This window comes from Prorops nasuta, unplaced genomic scaffold, assembly GCF_024137725.1.
Source record: "Prorops nasuta isolate Cenicafe-Biocafe unplaced genomic scaffold, Cenicafe_Pnas_1.2 PNAS00003, whole genome shotgun sequence".
NCBI classification, from domain to species: domain Eukaryota; kingdom Metazoa; phylum Arthropoda; class Insecta; order Hymenoptera; family Bethylidae; genus Prorops; species Prorops nasuta.
The window spans coordinates 12,025,610-12,044,762 of NW_027116800.1; the positions used below are offsets into that span (position 1 = coordinate 12,025,610).

Genomic DNA, 19,153 nt, shown 5'->3' on the forward strand with positions numbered 1-19,153 from the left:
TGTGCTAATTGGGAAAAAATACCTTGCTTAGTACATATTTTATGAATCCTAAAGTCAGCTATTGGATAACGTGTTAGCTATAAAAATATAATGTTAATCAACTTACAGCTCGTTATTGACTTTTGGAATATTTAGACTTGACAACAATTAAAACTAACATTCATCATAACGAGATATACAGAGTACCTTTATTAATATTAATGCAATGACAAATTTGATGAATTATTAGTAATGAAATTCGGTTTTTACCAGAAAGCTGGATCAAGCTTGTAGAATTTTTCTAATTTCCGTGTTACCGAACCCATTATTTAGCCTCAGCTTAATTATATTCGTTGCAGCAATGAATAAGCCAACCAGCATTTCGTTCTCATTCGTGGTATTACGCTAACAAACTAAAACGAGCATGCTTCCAGCTAACCGTTCGTTTTTCAACCGGCACTCGCTCCAGAGCTCTAGCTACATGTTAGCATAATTCATCGAATTGCAAATCTCTTGCGCGTTAACCAAATTATTAATACGTGCGATCCTGCTCAGTTGAGAATTATTATTAAGTAATCCATATAATTATATAGCTTGAGGGATCAGTAAATGCAAAACAAAATTTTCCTGTTTAACAATCCATTCCCTGCTATTTATCCATTCGAAGAGAGAAAACATACTTCTCTCTCTCTCTCTCTCTCTCTCTCTCTCTCTCTCTCTCTCTCTCTCTCTCTTCTCTTTCTCTTTCTCTTGTAAACATCATGTAATAATTAGAGGAAGATGTAAATTTATAATTGTGTTGATTTACACATAGAAGTAAAACGGCTAATAAAATTTTGTCATTAAATAGATGGAATATCTGAAACGTGAATATTGTGTAATAAATATATACAACACTTGACACAATTAAATTGATACATGGTGTAATCAAATCCGGATCAAATGTACGCCGTGCACGCTGCTTTATATTTTAAGATTTGATAAACAGTAGTTATAAAATACGTGTTATGAAAAAATTGGTACATATAATATTTAAATAAAGTTTTGATTAAAAATTGAAATATGAGTATAACAAGAAAAATATTTCTTTAAAATTGTTCCTAAACTAAATATATAATTTTGAGTAATTCAGCTCACCCATGTGGGTTAAGTGCACTATTCTGTAATTAATAAAATAACATAAATGTTCTGATAGCACATTTTACAAATATACATTTTCCCGTTAATTTTAATTCCTTATTTTATCAATACTTTAATGATAGAAATTTCCTATTTATTATCACTTATAAGCTTCTTCTTGGTATTCTTGCTTTACGTACAAATAAATTACCAACAGTTACATTTATTAACCCTTACATGGTACATGGTAGTCAAACTAACCCCAAGATTAATTTGATTCTTACCAATAGTATAGTTGTAACATCTTTTATCTCTCGGAATATTTTAGGAGTAGGTATTATAATTCGAACTCTTATTAAAAAGACTATTCCATTCTGAATTTTAGATCTTTAAAACCTCTCGAGTATTTTCTTAATTAGTTCAACTCGATATGTTTTCATCGGAAATTATTGGGGGGGGGGGGGGGGGGGAAGGATTGGCAAGAAACCCATGCAGTGTCCCCAGTATACCATCTATATGTTGTACTCAGATAGTGCGCCACGTAAGAGTTAACGTAATAGGGAACAGATCGAATTGGTCTATTGTTTAATTTTTGCAATACATCACGTAGTTTACCGCACATGGCAAAAAAGCATTACATTGGGATGAGATATGGCGTCGTCTTAATGGTCATGCCACACAGAAAAACTTAAGCAAGACTTATGCGCAGTAAGATGGAAACGGACCTACCACAGTTGAAAATTTGAGCAATGGCTAAATTGTGATTGGTCCGTTTTTATCTTAATGCTCAAGTTTTGCTTAATTTTTCTGTGTGCCATGATGCTTGTATCCTCATGATTATATATACCGATTTGAAAGGAATTTCAATCAAATGGACAATAATAGACATGGTCTGACAAAATATATTGTTAAACTACTATATGTAAAATAAAACCATTATATGTTGTAACGTGACAAATCCAGACGGGATTTTGCCACGTTAAGAATTCTGAATTTTCGCGCCTAGCGGACGATTGGTCGTATGTGAGAGTTTTCGCACAGACCCCAGCGCCACCGCAAGCACGCGGTGAGGCCCAGTCATGTCTAGAAAACCGGCAAAAGCGACAGACGTAGGTGCGAGGACTGCCGATAGAACCGCGTAAAGGAATAGACGTGTGTAGTGTTGCCTGCAAGATCCTATAGAAGGAGCATCTTCTAGCTAAGACGCTTTGCCTGTACCAGCGCCGGAAGAATAAGTCGACCAGGAGAGAAGGCAGATAAGACGATCGCTTGGGAGATCGTAACTGGAGCGCGATCCAGTATAGAATTTTGGAAGCCAATACCTGCGTCGATGGAGAAGTAAGAAACGTGTGTGCGTCCTGGCCAGGAAAGTACATGGTTGCTTGCTTAGAACAGGGAATTATAAGGTATGCGAATTAACCTAATCTCGCTAATGCGGTCTCCGGCCAAGTGTATGCCAATGCGTGGAGGTGACACGTAGAAATTAAGCGGCAACTAGAATGAAAGAATTGTAGTATTGGCTAGCAACAGAGTTCGGCACTCGGGCGACTCTGAGAAAATAGAATCGCTAAGTCGGGAAACAGAAAGAGAAGTATTTCGGTAGAAAAATAGGCCATTCGGGTGGCCCACAGCGGGCCTGGCGCCCAGAAAATTGTAAGAAATAGAATTAGAATAAACCCGAATGAGTCGAAAAGCACTTAGTAGAAGCGGCGTGTAAAGAATATTTGTAAGTTTCGCGACGATGGCCTACTGTATATTTCCCTTAAAGACGGTCGGGAGAGGCCCTGGCGATAGAAGCCACTGTAAATAGTTTATGTGTGAATCTTGTATAATAAGCACCAAAGAGTTCAATATAGTAGTTGTGCATTCTTAGTTGGAAACGTTGAATGTGCTTATTTATTTCAAAGAAAAAAACCTCTCCCAGAAATCGCGCGTTACAATGTATATATGACTTATATCATTTTCGAATGTAAAAGCTGAGCTGAACACAAAATTTTCTCTAGTGCCAAAATCCAAAGGTGAAATTTATGAAAGTTTATTTGTGGAAAAACTCAATTATTACACATGGACTGTAGATAGGAATGGATACCCAGAAATTGTAATGTAGAAGTGATGACATGGCTCGATGAGAATAATTTCTACTCTTCACCTTTCGAAGATATAAAGAACGTGCAGACTTGCCCAGAATACATTGTTACCTAGCTCGTATGACTCTACTGGTTTACTCGATTGTACTTGGGTGAGATTATAAATAAACACGCGTAACAAGTTGCTCGATGAAATAGGAGTTTGAACGATAGATTTCCTGTTTTTTCGAATGGGTTTTGGTGAGAAGAATGGCTATAGAGGCAAGTCCGAGCGAGAACAAGTCGTGGAGAGGTCGAATCCTGGAAATGGTAGGAAATGGCATGCATAATATAAGTTGAAGCGGTCGTTATTCGTGATACACCGTTTCCTTTGCGATTCTCTAGTAGTGTGAGAGATGCTGAGGTAGCAGAAGCCAGAGGAAAAGGGGTGGGGGTACAAGTAGAAGAGACACGCGCGAGCTCTTCCCGAGCGCAGTCAGATCGGACCACGGAAATGTCCTCCAGGTACTCCATGCTCCTTTAGGATTACTTCAATCTGACTTTATTGTAACTGCTCTGTGTTCACCTCTTTCCTTCGTTCTTTTCATTCTTCTGTTTTCAACAATTTCCTCCTTTCTCCAACCTGCAATCCCCCCTCTTCGTCTACCTTATCGCGCGCGCACGAGCCACTTAAATAAAACTCTCAGATTAGATTTCATCTTATACTGCTGGGAGGCCCCATCTTTTTACCTCACCGAATAAGAACGTGTTTCGTTTATGTCCAGTTTCAGTCAGGCTTGATCAGATTTTGAATATAAAAAAAAAGAACTATAAGCAACTATATAGCTACTCCTATATTACTCAAAGGTAACAATTTCACGTTCTATGGCCTATTGTTTGAGAAATATTGCTACCTTCTCTCCATTATATATATAGTATAGAATAGACAATAGTAATCATACAAGAGAATATACAAAATTTCTTAATTAACGCTTAACTCTTGCTTGACATAACATAATACAAAATCACAATTTCTGTTGACGACAACGAATAACGATGGAGATGTAAGAAGACGTCTTGTAACAAGATGCGGCAGAGGGTTGTAAAGAGATAACGAAGACTGCACAATGAGTAAAGGTAAACGCGCATGTATGACGGTGGAAATGCAAGCAATTATGGTAGCCGCAAGCCCGCAAGTATCCGAGAATAGCACGCAGAGAACTCTCTTAGTACTCTCTCTCTCTCTCTCTCTCTCTCTTTGTCATATATATATATATATATATGTATATATTTGTGATCTTATACCAAAAGGAATATAATTAATTATTATTAACGAGATATTATCAAACGAGGTTGTCAGACGTTGTTACAGGTATAGCAGCTTTAATTATCTGCTCGCCTTTAATTATATCATATAATAATTACGATTCACAGGATTATTAAGCCGGTAGGCAATAAGAGATGGCGATATTGATTTATCGCAAGGTTGATCTATTAAACGATACGGTAAGGTACGTAGGGAATTTGAGAATGTGCTCTCTGCATGCGAAACGGTATTTACGATCTACCTACATATTATAATAATGGAAAGGAAGCCAACAGCCATATCTATGAATGTTTATGGGGAAAATGCGTCGCATAAATCGTCGAAGAGGTGCAGTGATATATCGAGGGCGATTATGGTAACCCAGTTCCAGGTGTAACTGCCAGTCCTCATTTCCTTTTTCTAGCCTCGAGGCTCCAAGCTCCAGGCTCCAAGCTCCAAGCTCGAGTTGTAACTCGTGGAATAGGAGCAGCTCTCGTTGTAAGCACGATGGTGGAATCGCGTAAAGCACGTGGCAAGGTGCCAGTTGAACGCGACTGGAATGTCACGTTCGGAGCTGCAGCATCGCTTCCTGTGAGATTTCTCTTCGCACTCGTGTCCGGTCATCCACACGAGGACACACCTACACACCAATGAATCTGCAAAATGGCGCATGTTACTTTTACTCACACTAGAGGGGACGCTCGCCAGCGCACGCTCGCGTACCAGGCAACGTAGCGAAGGGAAAATCCTTTTATTCTATCCTTTACCTCTTTTGGCACATAAGAAAAATTCGATCTCTCTCAACATAGAGCTCTTTTCTTCATTAAGACTTCGAGTCTCTCCCACTCGTCACACATATATAGCCTTGGCTGTTTGCCCTGCTCTACTCGGATTTGCTCCCACGATCCGCTACCGCGTATCAGCTTATGTATATATATATATATATATATATATATATATATATATATACTTTCCTATATGAATTTTCTAGCAATACTTGACGTCAAAAATAATGATCTATAGCCACTCGAGGACATTGGATTTCTTATACACACCTATACTATAGCTTTCTCGTGTATACTAGCGCTGATAATGATAATTTGTTTAAAGTGCGCTGCTCGTCTTTTTATTGCTTCTAGATAAATTATTGCTCGATAAAATAAGGCTGTAGGGTAAAATAAATTGCTAGTGTATATACGTTGTAAGTACAACTCCAAGTACAGCTGCAATCCGAGTTTAGCCGGAGAGCATTACGCGAAATGTAAATTGTTCGCTATTTACGAAGAACGCACACGGACGGAATAATATTCCCGTAGTCGGTCGATAAAACAGGCGGGACACTTTTACTGCGCGATATAAATATTCTGGCCAAATTAAAAGCACTATTTTATCATGAAAACACGCCCGGTACCTCGTCCCAAGGATGAAATGTCATAATTCGCCGAGCATGTTGGCTTTCGACTGTGACCGATCGTTAATCATCCGATTCTCCATCTCCCATCAACGACATCGTCTATATATATAGAGAGAGAGAGAGAACGTGCATATAGTATTAGCTGTATAGTATGAGTATAAAAGGGGGAGGAGAAACAGAATTATCTTCCACCACATCGCGCGGTCCCGACAGAATCGTTCTCTCGAAAAGTGAAAAGCTATAAAATCTCGACGGAAAAATAAGGGATACTTTCGCTCCAAATGGTACCTCCGGGAGACTGAATTCCAGCACAATACATTGGAATAATTAAAACTTTTTTTTTCCATTAATTAAAATTCGAGACCCGATGAAAATTGCTTTCTCGAGTTTCACTAATAAAGGAAATTACCATTTTCCGAGCTTCCAACGCATACATCGATCGGTAGGGTGTAAGGCGTTTTTAAGTAAAAACTCTTAACAAGATTTAAAACTGAGAACTACTGAATGCAACTACTAACAAGAGGGGAAAAAAGTTGATCGGCACGGTGGTGTAGTTTTCCACGAAAATGGAGAGCGGAATAAGCACTGCGAGAGTAATTCCCTTGTATGTGGTGTAGCGTTGGATTGTAGTTGTGCAGTGAAGACGAGACAGGGGGATTGTGTGGAAGGAGTGTTGGTGCACGCGTACATGTTTGTGTGTGTCTCTGCGAGAGTATGAGAGAGAGGGAGAGTGAGTGAGTGAGTGAGAATATAAAGAGGGGAAGGACGTGAACTAGTCCTGCGGCTAGAGGAATTTTTTATTTCTCTCTCGATCTTGTTGCCGTAGCAATCTCTCGAGTACTTTGTGATATATTGCTCTGCTTATACCGAGAAAAGCTGACCAATAGCACAGCATTCCTCATTTTATTCAGGAAGAGAGACGAGGCGTCTTTTCTCTCATTTCCTCTGCATCATCAATTTTTATTGAACTTAATTATCTTTATCCACTCCTAATGATGAATACTTTCCACAAAATTTCAATCTTTTCATTTTATTACTTTAATACTTCAAGGTCCTCGAGAACATTTTCTCAAATATTCAATAATATTACTCCGTTATCCTCTTTGTGTCTGTCACTATCGTTTCTTCTTTTCAAAGTCTTCGTATAGGTATATGTATAATGTATATATATATATATATATATATGTTATTACTCTTGTTCCTCATCCTTCTTCTTTTTCTCCTTCGTTTTTTCTTCAATTTCCTTGTGATGGTAAGTTGCTCGAAGCCTCGTGTTTTTCTTTGAGTTCGTTTCCCATCAGTGTACATTTTCCCAACGCATCTGCTCCGACCGATAATGGGGCGACTTTGACGGATTGCAAAATGTCAAACTTCCTTCCTTATTTTCTCCTCAGACTTTTCATTTACAGTGAGATTATATATAGTGGTTCCTGTTTGCTCATTTCTCTTCGCTTTGTCGCGTTCGCCTTATCCCGAAGCAACCGAACTCTCATAATTGCATCTCGTGCACGAAACAATAGCGTTTCCGCGAGTGTATGTAGGTATACCAGGATTTTTGATCGTTAATCGACAAGCTGAACGAGCGCTATACTTTTACACAGATACTTGTAAAGCGCGAGCTTCTTGAAACATTTGAAGAGATTCAGAAAGCAATCAATAATTTTCCACGGACCTAAATAATACAGGAGTCTCAGTTTCGACATTTCGGATAATCAGCTTTTAATGAAGAAAGGTTCGCGTTAATTATAGAGGAGTTTGGGACTTTAAAAGGAAAAGAGCAAGTGCAGCTGCGCGAGGAACTGAAAGTTCGATACATATAAATTCCAATCGAGTTTCATCGATAATCGGCTGAATCACGTATCTACTGAATCCATAGATAGAACATGGCAAGCAATATCCACGGGCATTTAATCTTCTTCCAACTCACCGCTACCCCCTCCCACTTTCTCTATCTTTCTTAAAGAACGCGGCTATCTAAAAGCTATTCTATCAAACGCATAAATCCTATTTATCGATCCGCTCATTAATCCCGATTCTTCAAAGATACGATTTTTCGCTTTTCAACTCTTCAGCCTTTTGTTGACCAAATAGTATATAGTGGACCACTTACGTGCAATCAACCATTTATAGATATGGACGCATCCTTGCCCACCACTACACTTTCCTAACTCAGAACTGGAATAGCAGCAGTGATCACTGCGGCATTCCTAGTCTGCTATATGTATATATACATGTGTTCATGCTCAGAAACTATGGCCAGCGTAATTGAAAAGTTTCTCAAAGCGAAGAGTGACCGCTTCCAAAGGCAACGATTTCACAAGAAAAACTGTACCAGACTTTACGAGAAAAGGACGCTTTAATCGAATCACGCTACTCCCTCGGAGACTTCTCTTAAACAGCTCCTTTCTTCCCTCGCAATACTCTCTCACAAATGAGCAATCCATGTGAGTTTTACACTTTAATTACAGAGGGTAGCACACATGTCCTATAACTGTAGAGAAATGTTCATAAATTGCATTGGGATTTCTTTTTTTCTCCCTTTTTTTCTATATAAATAACATATTCGAATAAAATCTACCAGATCATCCCTCCAAGTCTAATTTTCCGAAAAGATCAAAGTTCTAGGGAAAATAGAAGGGTTTATTTGTGCGAGTAACTGGGCGTAAACATTATATTAGCTGAATGATTGCACGTTGGAGGATACCCTTCCGTTCGCTTTCATAATACTGGAAACTGTACCTTTACTATAAACCTATACGTATATATGTGGTATACACAAATACCTACGACGATACACATAACTGGGGGTTTCCTACCAATACATTATACAACTTGGTAATATCGTATGCCATATAAAGACAGTATGGTAATCTAGATATTGGATGGAACAGCTAAAAAACTTCCTTTTCATAGCTGTCTCTGTAGAAAAATATTATAGATATATAGAAATCATCGAGAGCGGGATATCGATGCCTATGCATTTGAAATGTCAGGAAAACTGAATTCGGTAAAGTCTAAAAATATACAATATTCCGCGTACTCTTCTTGTCCCTTCGATCTCAAATTAAACTGCGATAAGAGGAAAATAATTTACATTTTATGAAAATAAATCAATGAAAATAGTGCAAACCGTTTGAGTATCATCCACAGGTATTTTAGTGCCAGATACCAGCGTATACTACAGTGCATTATTACGTCATGACCTTGTTGCATTTGTTTCCCCATGTATTTTCTCCCTCTGCTCTTTTTTCTATTCGAATAAAAGACACGCGCGCGAATATACCTTTTTATTCGTATAGTACAATCATCCAAAGGTGTCTATTTAAATAACCATGAAAGTTTTCAAACCCCCCTATCACCTTCCCCTTATCTACGTATATAAATATACGTAACATTTTTCCTTCACATACACACACACACACACACACAGTCGATTACATCGATATTATTTACAATCATGATGATAAGCATGGCTTTCCCCAGTAATTTATAAAGTTTGTTAAAATATTTAACGTCATTTGACTGCACGTATTGTGTTTTCGATTATGAAACTTGGTAAAGTTTTAATGGAAACGGTAACTATTGTAACTTGACGAAATAAAGGATGCTCGTTGGATAAATTTCATTCAATGTCTTCCTTCGGTGCTGAGGCGTAGTTATAGGAGGCAAACCGTGGAAGATTCGAGAGAGTTGTGGTTTATAGGACAATTTTTTATAATACGTACTATCTCTAAAATATAGTAAATGTCTCATTCCCTATTATATTGCTCCTCATATTACGTTCGTAGGGAAATTTTGATGAATATGGTTGTGGCTTAATACAATTTTGCTTACCTCAGTTGCAATACAACGCAAATTTATGTGCTACACTAAGAATTACCTTCAAGCTGACCAACGAGAAAGATTTACCTTTACCTAGAAATTTATTTCAGAAATGAAGATAAAGCACATTCAGTTTATAGTAGTTTATTTAATCACAGCATCCGAACAGTGATTATAAAATAGTGACATAATATTTTTATCTTCATAGGTCTGACCAATTGATTTGACTATTTATCGTTGCTTTAACGAGCTCGCTCTTAACCGTGAAATAATAATCTCGTTAAAAGTTGGTATGAAGCAAGTGAAAGAGGGAAGGCAAATATAATTCATCCCTCTCTCTTTTTGTTTGTTTTTTTTTTTTTCAAAAGTTCCAGTCAAAATTTTGACAACGTTTTGCTCTAATGATCAGGCTGATCACACTGGGAGCTTTATTAGCGTACGATAGCAGCCAGTATTGAATTAAATTAAAAAGCAATTAAGGCGAACTGCAGCGTCCCTTAACGATGATAGATACAGTGCGAAAAGTGGAAACACTCTCGTTAAAAACTCTTCTCACCTCGTCTAAAAAATTTTAATTGGCTCTCTGCCTCGGGTCTTTCGTTTTTCGCCTCCAGCCTCATCGATTTCATTAAAACGTTAGTCGTAAAGCATTATGATCGAACTTGATCAAATATCTATCTATTATTAATTATCTCTCTTGCAAAAAACCCAGATTTATCCTGCAACAGTTTACGACGAGAAAATAGTTAATCTCTGATATTTAGAAAAAGAACCATAGCATAAAGCGTGCGGGTAAACCGCGGCACGTGCGTTTGCAGAGAAATCGCATTGTAGGTTGAAACTGAGGTTGAGAATGCGAGAAGAAAGAGCATGTAGAAGAATAAGCGAAGGGACGATATGAATTGTTGGTATATCGGGTTTTTTGATAAGGAAATAAAATTTATACACAGCGGCATAGCTAGAAGCCGTAAAATTTTCACTTATCCTAAAGCGAAGGACAAATTGGATGGTCCGACGAAAGGGAGAGCGATTCTGTGTTACGAGAGTGGTACACGATGAGGAAGGGGTAGTGAGGCATGAAGAGTGAGAAGGGAGAGAGGAGGACGGAGATGAAAATGGGAAGCTCCCAACTAATCTGCAATGCATAGTAGCGCGCGAGAGCTCGGCCCTACTCGCTTTCGGTTCTCAGTTCTCTCGGCTCTCAGCGGACGCATTACGCTATCCCCGAGCACCCATCTTCAGCCCACCCACTACCACCACCATTCCTCCCTCCCTACCTCCCATCGTCCTCTTGGCCCTCGCCTCCCTCACACCCCCCACCCCATTCCCAGACTCCAGCTCTCCGACACCCTCAACACCCACCACCAACGAACGCTTAGCGAAGCTACTCTTCTGATAATAATCCCCCGGCTACCATGCCTCTTACTTTTGTCAGTTCTAGCAGAACGACACTAACTACGATCCATTCCTAACGCCACGTTTTTCTCATCCCTAATCCCTTCATTAGTACACCCTATCGTGTTCGGTTAATCTTTTTCTTTTTTTCTCCCCAGCCTCAAATCCGTAATAGCGATTGCTTCCAGATCATACCAGATCCTATGCCGTGCTACTTAGCATTTATTTTCACGCTGGGATAAATAAGAAAGAGGATATATACTGTATGGTAGAGTGGACGGAATAAATTTATACAATAGCTCCCTTCTCGAGAGTAGTACCTATACTGATTGTTTCAACCTGTATATAGTCTTTCTCAAAATGGCGAGTCAAATGGTTGGAAGGCTCTTGCTGTATTATGGTATGCCCACCACACGAGTTTCCGGAAAGTCCTTTTTAAGAGGAGAGTATTCAGAGAGAGAGAGAGAGAGAAATCAGTCTGGAAACAGGCCGAATAATTCTCATCTCTCGTCTCTTCTGTCCTTTGGGTTCGTTGAGACAGTTAAGAAGCATTGTAGATTTCGATGAGAAAGGTGAATAGCAAATTTCCGTAATATCCTACGAATTCGGAGTGTATCTAACAGATGACTCGGGAACGAACGATGACTTAGCTTAGTAGTGGGAAACGTCGAGCTTCTATGGTACCAGAGAGAGAGAAGGAGGAGTACTCGAGAGAGACAGGTAGCATCAAATTATTGCAAACAATTACGTTTAATGAGAAGGTTAACGCTACCAGCCGAATACTGGCGCGAACGTGGATGCAAATGTGCCGACGTCGAGTAATTAGCAAACAGGCACATCCCCTTACCTCTTAGTTTACCTTATACCTTACTTTGCCTTACTTCTCACTGTCTCAACCGTCATTCTCTTTCTACTCTAGTATTCTCAAGCTCGTTCTATACACATATATCACAGTATAATCTATATTTGGGTCTTTTACAGTTTTGTCACTTGTTCTATATCTCTGCATGGCATCTCTATCCCCACGCCCCCTCTCTTACCCTCTCTATTTCTGTCTTTCACCCTCCTCCTCCTCCTAATACCATTACCATATACCAGTTGAGCTTATACTTTTCAGAAAGCAGGATGCAGTGAAATAGCAGACTTCGCAAATAACTATGCATTTACGTACATACATACAAGCGCGAACGCACGCGCGCGAGCTTACCGATATGTATATATACCCATACATATACGTGCAAATATGTATATGCATTTACGTGCTTGAAGAGGTAGAGAGGGAGGATACGCGTACATTCAATAAACAGATAGATATTCAGGTAGTAGCGCTTCGCACTCGAGAATTCAGATCAGATATTCCAAGTACGGAATAAGCCCCTGGGTGTTTATGAAATCATTCAAAACATCGTATTAGCACTGATATTATCCAAATATCAGATTAGTCGTTTTCATGATTATTGCTGGCAATGATTGAAATTAATATTTTATTGTGACACGAATACTAAATTTGTATAAGAAGGGATAACGTCGAGACAAGATCAATACGAGCATGAAAATTTCATTACCATATTTTTGAATCGAATATTACTTCAGCTGGTGAATGAATTTTTCATTGAAAAGCGACTGCTTTATGATTAATATACAGATTCTTAAGTAATTGTGCACACTGAATAGTAATAAAGATATATAACTTTAACGAACGAGTCTAAAAGCATGTACCTATATTCTGTATACAAGACATATATACACGTGTCAGTTTCATTGATACAGGAACAATAGATATCCCATTATTATCAAACTGATGAGGATTTGACTGAATGTGAGGAGAGAAAAGGCCAAAAGATTTTTCTCGTTTCATCGCTGCTCGCAAATCAGATTTGGCGCATTTCAGGAAATGTACGTGCAACGATATAATCCCAAAATGCGGTAGTCTTGCTAGTTTTAATTAACTCGTACAATTGACGCTGTGCAGCAGAAGTAGGTCATCGATTGTGGCCAAGTTAATTGGGGTCAAAATACTGACCAGGTAACATGGCTCTGAGTAGAATTTATTTCATTAAATATTTATTTCCCTTGAATTACTATCCTTTTGAGATGACTTTAATTTTCACAGCTTTCTTCCACTTTTAATACTAATAAGCTGGCGCAAATGCCTCAATAGCCATTAAATTCACGCTTTACGAGCATCGCAAAGTAAACTGTAACTGGAATAATGCTACTTTACCTTTATAATTTTCAAGTACCGTTAAAATACAATTTTGTATCTTTCTATCATATTACCCGTCGAAATTTACATTCCCATTATTCATTTAACTGTCCTTTGGTTATCGCTCAGGGTGAAAAAATGCTAACGACTGGAAATATAAGTATAAACTTGGACGTTGAAATTGATGAAATACGTAAATTAGTCGAAACTCTATATAATGAGCGAAAAAAATAGTATTCGGTAGTATGTGTATATGTGCAGACTCGTTGAGATTGAGAGTGATGCCCATGTGTGAGATCTCAAGAATGATTGAACCGAATAGAATTAAATGAGAATCAAAATATAAGGCACAGGGCGAATTGGGACGGAAAATTTGATTACGTGAAATTGAGTAGAATTTTTCTAAAGTTACATTCGTCCCAGACTTTTAGAGTACTCTAACGGTTTCCATATGTATCCACATAACTCTTCTTACGAAATACGTGTCTTCTTCGCTGTTTATCATGTGCAGCTAGTATAACGTGTATCTCGCCTCTGATTCAAATAGGTATACACGGGTAATAAATCTCTCATCCCGTTTCGTTCTTTTCCCATCTCATCTTATCCTATCATATTCCTTCTTTGCCTTTCCTCTCCTCTCCTCTCTTTCCTATTCGTTTCGTTTCGTTTCATTTTTACCGGTTTCTGACAACAAAGTTTGCTTCGAAACGGAACAGGCTAAAACTTGAAAACTTTTATACCACTCGTCGCTTTCAAGAATACGAAAGTGATCTCCTACGAGCGAAGGCTGAAACGTATGTTTGCATATATCCACGATTTCACGGAATAGCCAACAATCTCAAGAATAACACTGCCAAACATACGTGTCTGTGTATGCTGTATATATATTTATACCTGTGCAGCAGCATCTCCTTTGAAGAATCATAGTTAGCGAACAGGTTTAAAGTCGACTTTATAACTTATCAGCGCATACAGGGTTTACTGATGCACATATATAGGAGTACACGGAAAACAAAAGATAAAGAAATAGTTATATTCTCATCTGTATTGAAGTATTTATTAGATATAATTATAAACTCTAATTAATATAATTAGTTTGTAAGAAATTAACAATGAACACGAACTGAAACGACTAAGTATGTGAATAAGAGTATACGCGTATAGCAATTAGTTTCTGTTACTTATGTCACAGAAACAACATGCACACAAAAAGTTAACTACGTTTGAGTAATTGATGCAATTGTCATACCACCATAATTTACACTGTAGATATTTCACTTATCGTTATGGTGCAATCATTATTCTTCCTCTCTGCTCAAAGCATTAATGAACTTGTCTGTATATAGTACCAAACCATTTACTTGCTGCGTATACAGAGACTCGGGGTATACCCTTTCAACCCCTATTCTGCTTCACTGCAATAAGGAAATGCAACATTTCAGAGGACTTTGAAAACTTTGCAAGTATTTAGGTTTGCAAGGTTTTTTAGGATTCGAGAGTATCCTGTACTGAGTTTAACCAACTGAAAAATAGGAAAGAATAATGACACAAAGCGCATAAATGTCCAAGACAATATTTTGCAAGGAGAGCTAAATCCTGGCACCGAGAGGTGACAGAGGTAACGTTAAGAGAGGAATAGAGCAATGAAAAGCAAAATAAGCAACACGAGAAGATTTAAAAGAATGAGGAGTAAAGCGAAGAGAGACGCAAAAAGCACAGACAAATTCAGGATGATTTATAGGATGGACAAATAAGTCTGGCAAATAGTATAGAGTAGAAACGTAAATTGTTCATGGTTTAAAAGTTTCGAATTCCCAGCAAACCTATAAGCTGACACTGATGACAATTAAATGGAATGAAGCAGGTTTTTAAGCACAGAAAAGACGAGGAAAGCGAGAGAAGGAGAAAAGAAGGTATAATAGAAAGTTTCAAGCTACATGGAAGTTGGAAAGTAATTTGGTGGATCAGAGGGGAACAAAAAATGTGAATGATTGAAGAAAGGAAGTTAATAATGCTAATGAAAGAGACGCGGGCCTTGGTAAGAAGGAGATTTAAGAGGTTAGGGTTGAGAAAAAGAGGGAAATGATAGTTGAGGAGAAAGTATATATATATATATATAGGATAAAGAGCTGCAGGGGGTGATGGGGAGACTCGAATATATATATATATATATATATGTACATACACATGTACAGTCAACGAAATAAATTTTCGGGATGTTTAGCCTTACGACAAAGAGCAGAGATTAAAGTAGGTAAGGGAATACATTGGTAATTGAGGGAAAAAATGAAGGGAGTGAAAGTGGTTGCGAGGACATGGAGAAAATAGGAGAATAGGGAGCGAGTTCGGGGACTGTGTGTAGAAATCGCAAAGGGAGCTGCTGCTATAAGAGGCAGCGTAAGCAGCTTATCTGTTGATGATGCACTGTATTTTCTACAGGTATATACCCCTTCATCACCACCACCAACTGGCAAAAGTCGGAGTGTTCCAACTTGATAGCGTGTCGTTTTCTCCCGCATAACCCAACCTTATCCCCCCCACTCCCCAAAGCAAACCGAGACCTGCTTCTTTTTCACCCCTTTACACCCCTCTCCGCCCCCCTTTCATCTCAGTCTTTTTTCCTTTCTCCCCTTTCCCTTCTTCGAACCTTCACATATAAACCCTCGCGTAAACGCACACACTAAACCGTCCTCGATTTTCTCTCACTTATTCGCGTATCGTTTTTACACTCGTCATCAATGCCCTTCTACATATACACACCGCCTATTTTTACCCCATTTCCCTCCTTGCTATTTATCTCCCCCCCCCCCCCCCCCCACCCCCCTCACCTAGTTCGACTATTCCATTTTTACCACTGAGTTATACCTGGTACTTTTTCCTCCCTGAAAAACTAATTATTCAATTTCAGTAAATTCGTTTTTTATTTAATGCTTGACTTTACACAGCAGTCTGGAATGTTATCATATTACTTTTACTGGAATTTTCTTGCGAGTGATGCATGCATATCCTAACGCAGTCGTAAAATTTTTGATATTACCCAAGGCATAGAAGGACCTCTGGCCTACGCGTGCTCGCGCGCGTAGATAAGGGAAAAATAAAACGCTTTGCGCAAATAACGGGCCAGTTGAATATAAGCTCGGCGAGGCAAGGATTCGAGCGCTCTCGCGGCACTCGCGGCCCTGGATGCTACGAATACTACGATCCATTTGTTTAATTGAAACTAACGTCACTCAAAAGGGAGAAGAGCGTTGCGGAGACCGAGCGCGTATTTCAAGAGATCAGACTAAATTGACCAAAACGCTCGCAGGCTATTTATTTTCCAATGCCGCTGATTAACCATTCATGCCGCGTTCTATCGGCGATCATGCGATATATATACTATATGGCCCGTTCATTCCGCCTGCCAGCATTAACGCAAATAATTATCAATTTGCGTCCTACCCATTGCGTACTTGGCTTTTCAGCGGACCACTGCTATACATCATTTCCATCCTAATGCGACATAACCGAATCTGAAAAATTTGTTTGAAAATCAACGAAAAAAAAAAAAAAAAGAAAAAGAGAAAAATGAGCCGTCTCTGGAAAATATTGACGTTATTACAAATGCGAATAATCGTAGAACGACATTACGAATAATAAAGCAGTAACGACACCCGATAAAAGCTATTGTACAATTACGTGGCACCAACGAGTAACGATATTTCCTACCTCGTTTCCGTGACTTTTTACAGAGAAACCCGTTTCGACGCGGAATAACGTCCGAACGCTGCTCCTTCTTTATTCAAGTAGTTACAAATTAATAAAGGCCGACGCGTTATTTTAACGATCAGCGCGCGGTGTTATTGACGACCGGGCGATCGGGCGACCGTGCCGGTACCACTTGAAGCAGCAATTACAGTTATACTTTCTTCGATGAATGGATCGAGATCGGCCGTTTATACATATAGCTATTGGAGAAAGTTGGCTGCAAAAAGAAATTCTGAGTGCATGGGTCAAGGAATTGGCTTGGCAGTGGTTTTATTGTGCATACGAAGAATACATATAAGCACGCGGTATGCTGTGCTGTGCGTAACACTTCCCGTTAACGAATAAAGAATGGCACAATGCACCAGCTGCGTCGGATGGGTCTTGTTGCACGGAAAACGATGTGCAGCGGACAACGTGTCGGTGAACGAAAAAAAGCCTAAAAAAAACAAAACGAAAAAATAGCTGGGGGAACGGAGTAACGTCATGACCGCTTAAACCAAAGCATTATCGCGATAAGTGTTTGAAATGGTAACAAATTTTCTATACCCTGTATACTCTATGGGCCGTGCTATAAAATCCGTGGATCGGTCGACCGATAAATCTCCGAATCAAAGACTTTTTGTCCAAGTTTTTGTAAAAATAAAATTAATCTACAAGCTCACAGCCTATTGTAATAATTGTAATACATATACGTTATTAAAATTCAATCCGCTATTGTGATTTCTCGAGAAACAAATGCGTCTAGTTATCGAACGAAAAATGATCGATCGAGCAAGCTGAGTCTTTATATTGGCGGAACTACATAGTTGAACTATACAGATGAATAATTGGGTGAGTAGATTAATGAAAAATAAAATAGTGTAAATATAAATTATGCTCTATGAAAAATTCACTGTCGAACTTGTAAAAGCTGGATTAATAATGTGTGCAGGGGCTCGGGCTGGCTTAATGAAGGTTTGAAACATTAATTAATGTTTCGTCGGATCGAATAGTAACGGACAATTGTATCCCGAGCGGAAAATTAAAAAGTTAGGGATCAAAATGAGATTATTACGAGGAGTTATTTTGGGATTTTAACGAATTTTGAAATTTAAATGGTATGGGGGTGACAGGAGGGAATGTGTGCTGCGGGTTAGAGTAGGGCACAACTCGAGTGGAGTGGAGTGGAGTGGAGAGAGAAAGAGAGAGAGAGAGAGAGAGAGAGAGAGAGGTGGACCAGGACCAGGGAGGACAGGAGAAGAGGTAGGCAGAGCGGCAGATAACAGACCGGGACAGAACGGGACAAGATAGGACGGTGGATAGAATCCGATATGCGACTCATGCAAAATACGTTAAAAAAAGCATGGCTGTGCCACTCGAATGCCATCGAAACACACGGAGGGAGAGCGAGTGTCGGCTCATTTTGCGCACACTGCAGACATCAAAAGCAGCCAGGGCTCGAAATTGCTTGAAATAAAAGGCTCGGCTTGCAGGATAAAAGAAAAAAGAACGGCACGTGCGACGCGTTCCACGATCGATCTAACAATTTCACTGCTGCAACATTTGACATGCTCGATAATCCAATAATATTAATTAAAGTAAAAAATTTCACACGCGCGTCTCTTGTATCTCCTCCGTTTTCCCTTTTCCCTCTTTTCAAATCTCTTTCTCTTCCATTTCTTCTTGCTAAATTGATGCAGATATACGCCACTTATACTTGTATATATGTTTGTGCAGCATTTCTTTTTTTAACTGTATTTGGTTACTCTGGAACATCGTGTTTGTCGGTGAATAAAGTTATCAAGTCGATAAAAATTTTCTCAATTATTCCAACCTTTCCCTCCTTCTCTCACACTCTATATAATAGCTCTAGTTTTCTTTCTCATTCTCCACATACATTTAGAAGTTTTTGCACGTTTCGAGTAACATGAGATTGGAGTGGTAATCAGAATAAATATTACGAAGCAGAAACTCAAGTTGGAAAGTACATACCTTAAGCCGTCGCTGCCATGCGATGTTTACTAAATAAGGAGCGATCTTTAGAATTCACCGTTTAAGAAATATTAAGTAGTACGATTTAGCTGAATGCTCAGTATTTGCAAGTAGACGTCATGGCCTAG

General features: G+C 38.9%; 1 protein-coding gene across 3 annotated transcripts in view; it reads left to right on the forward strand.

The window, feature by feature from the left end:
• The window catches only part of LOC136772160 (transmembrane and immunoglobulin domain-containing protein 1-like), an 81,373-nt gene that overhangs the window by 20,634 nt on the left and 41,586 nt on the right, over positions 1 to 19,153 (forward strand). The window lies entirely within an intron of this gene.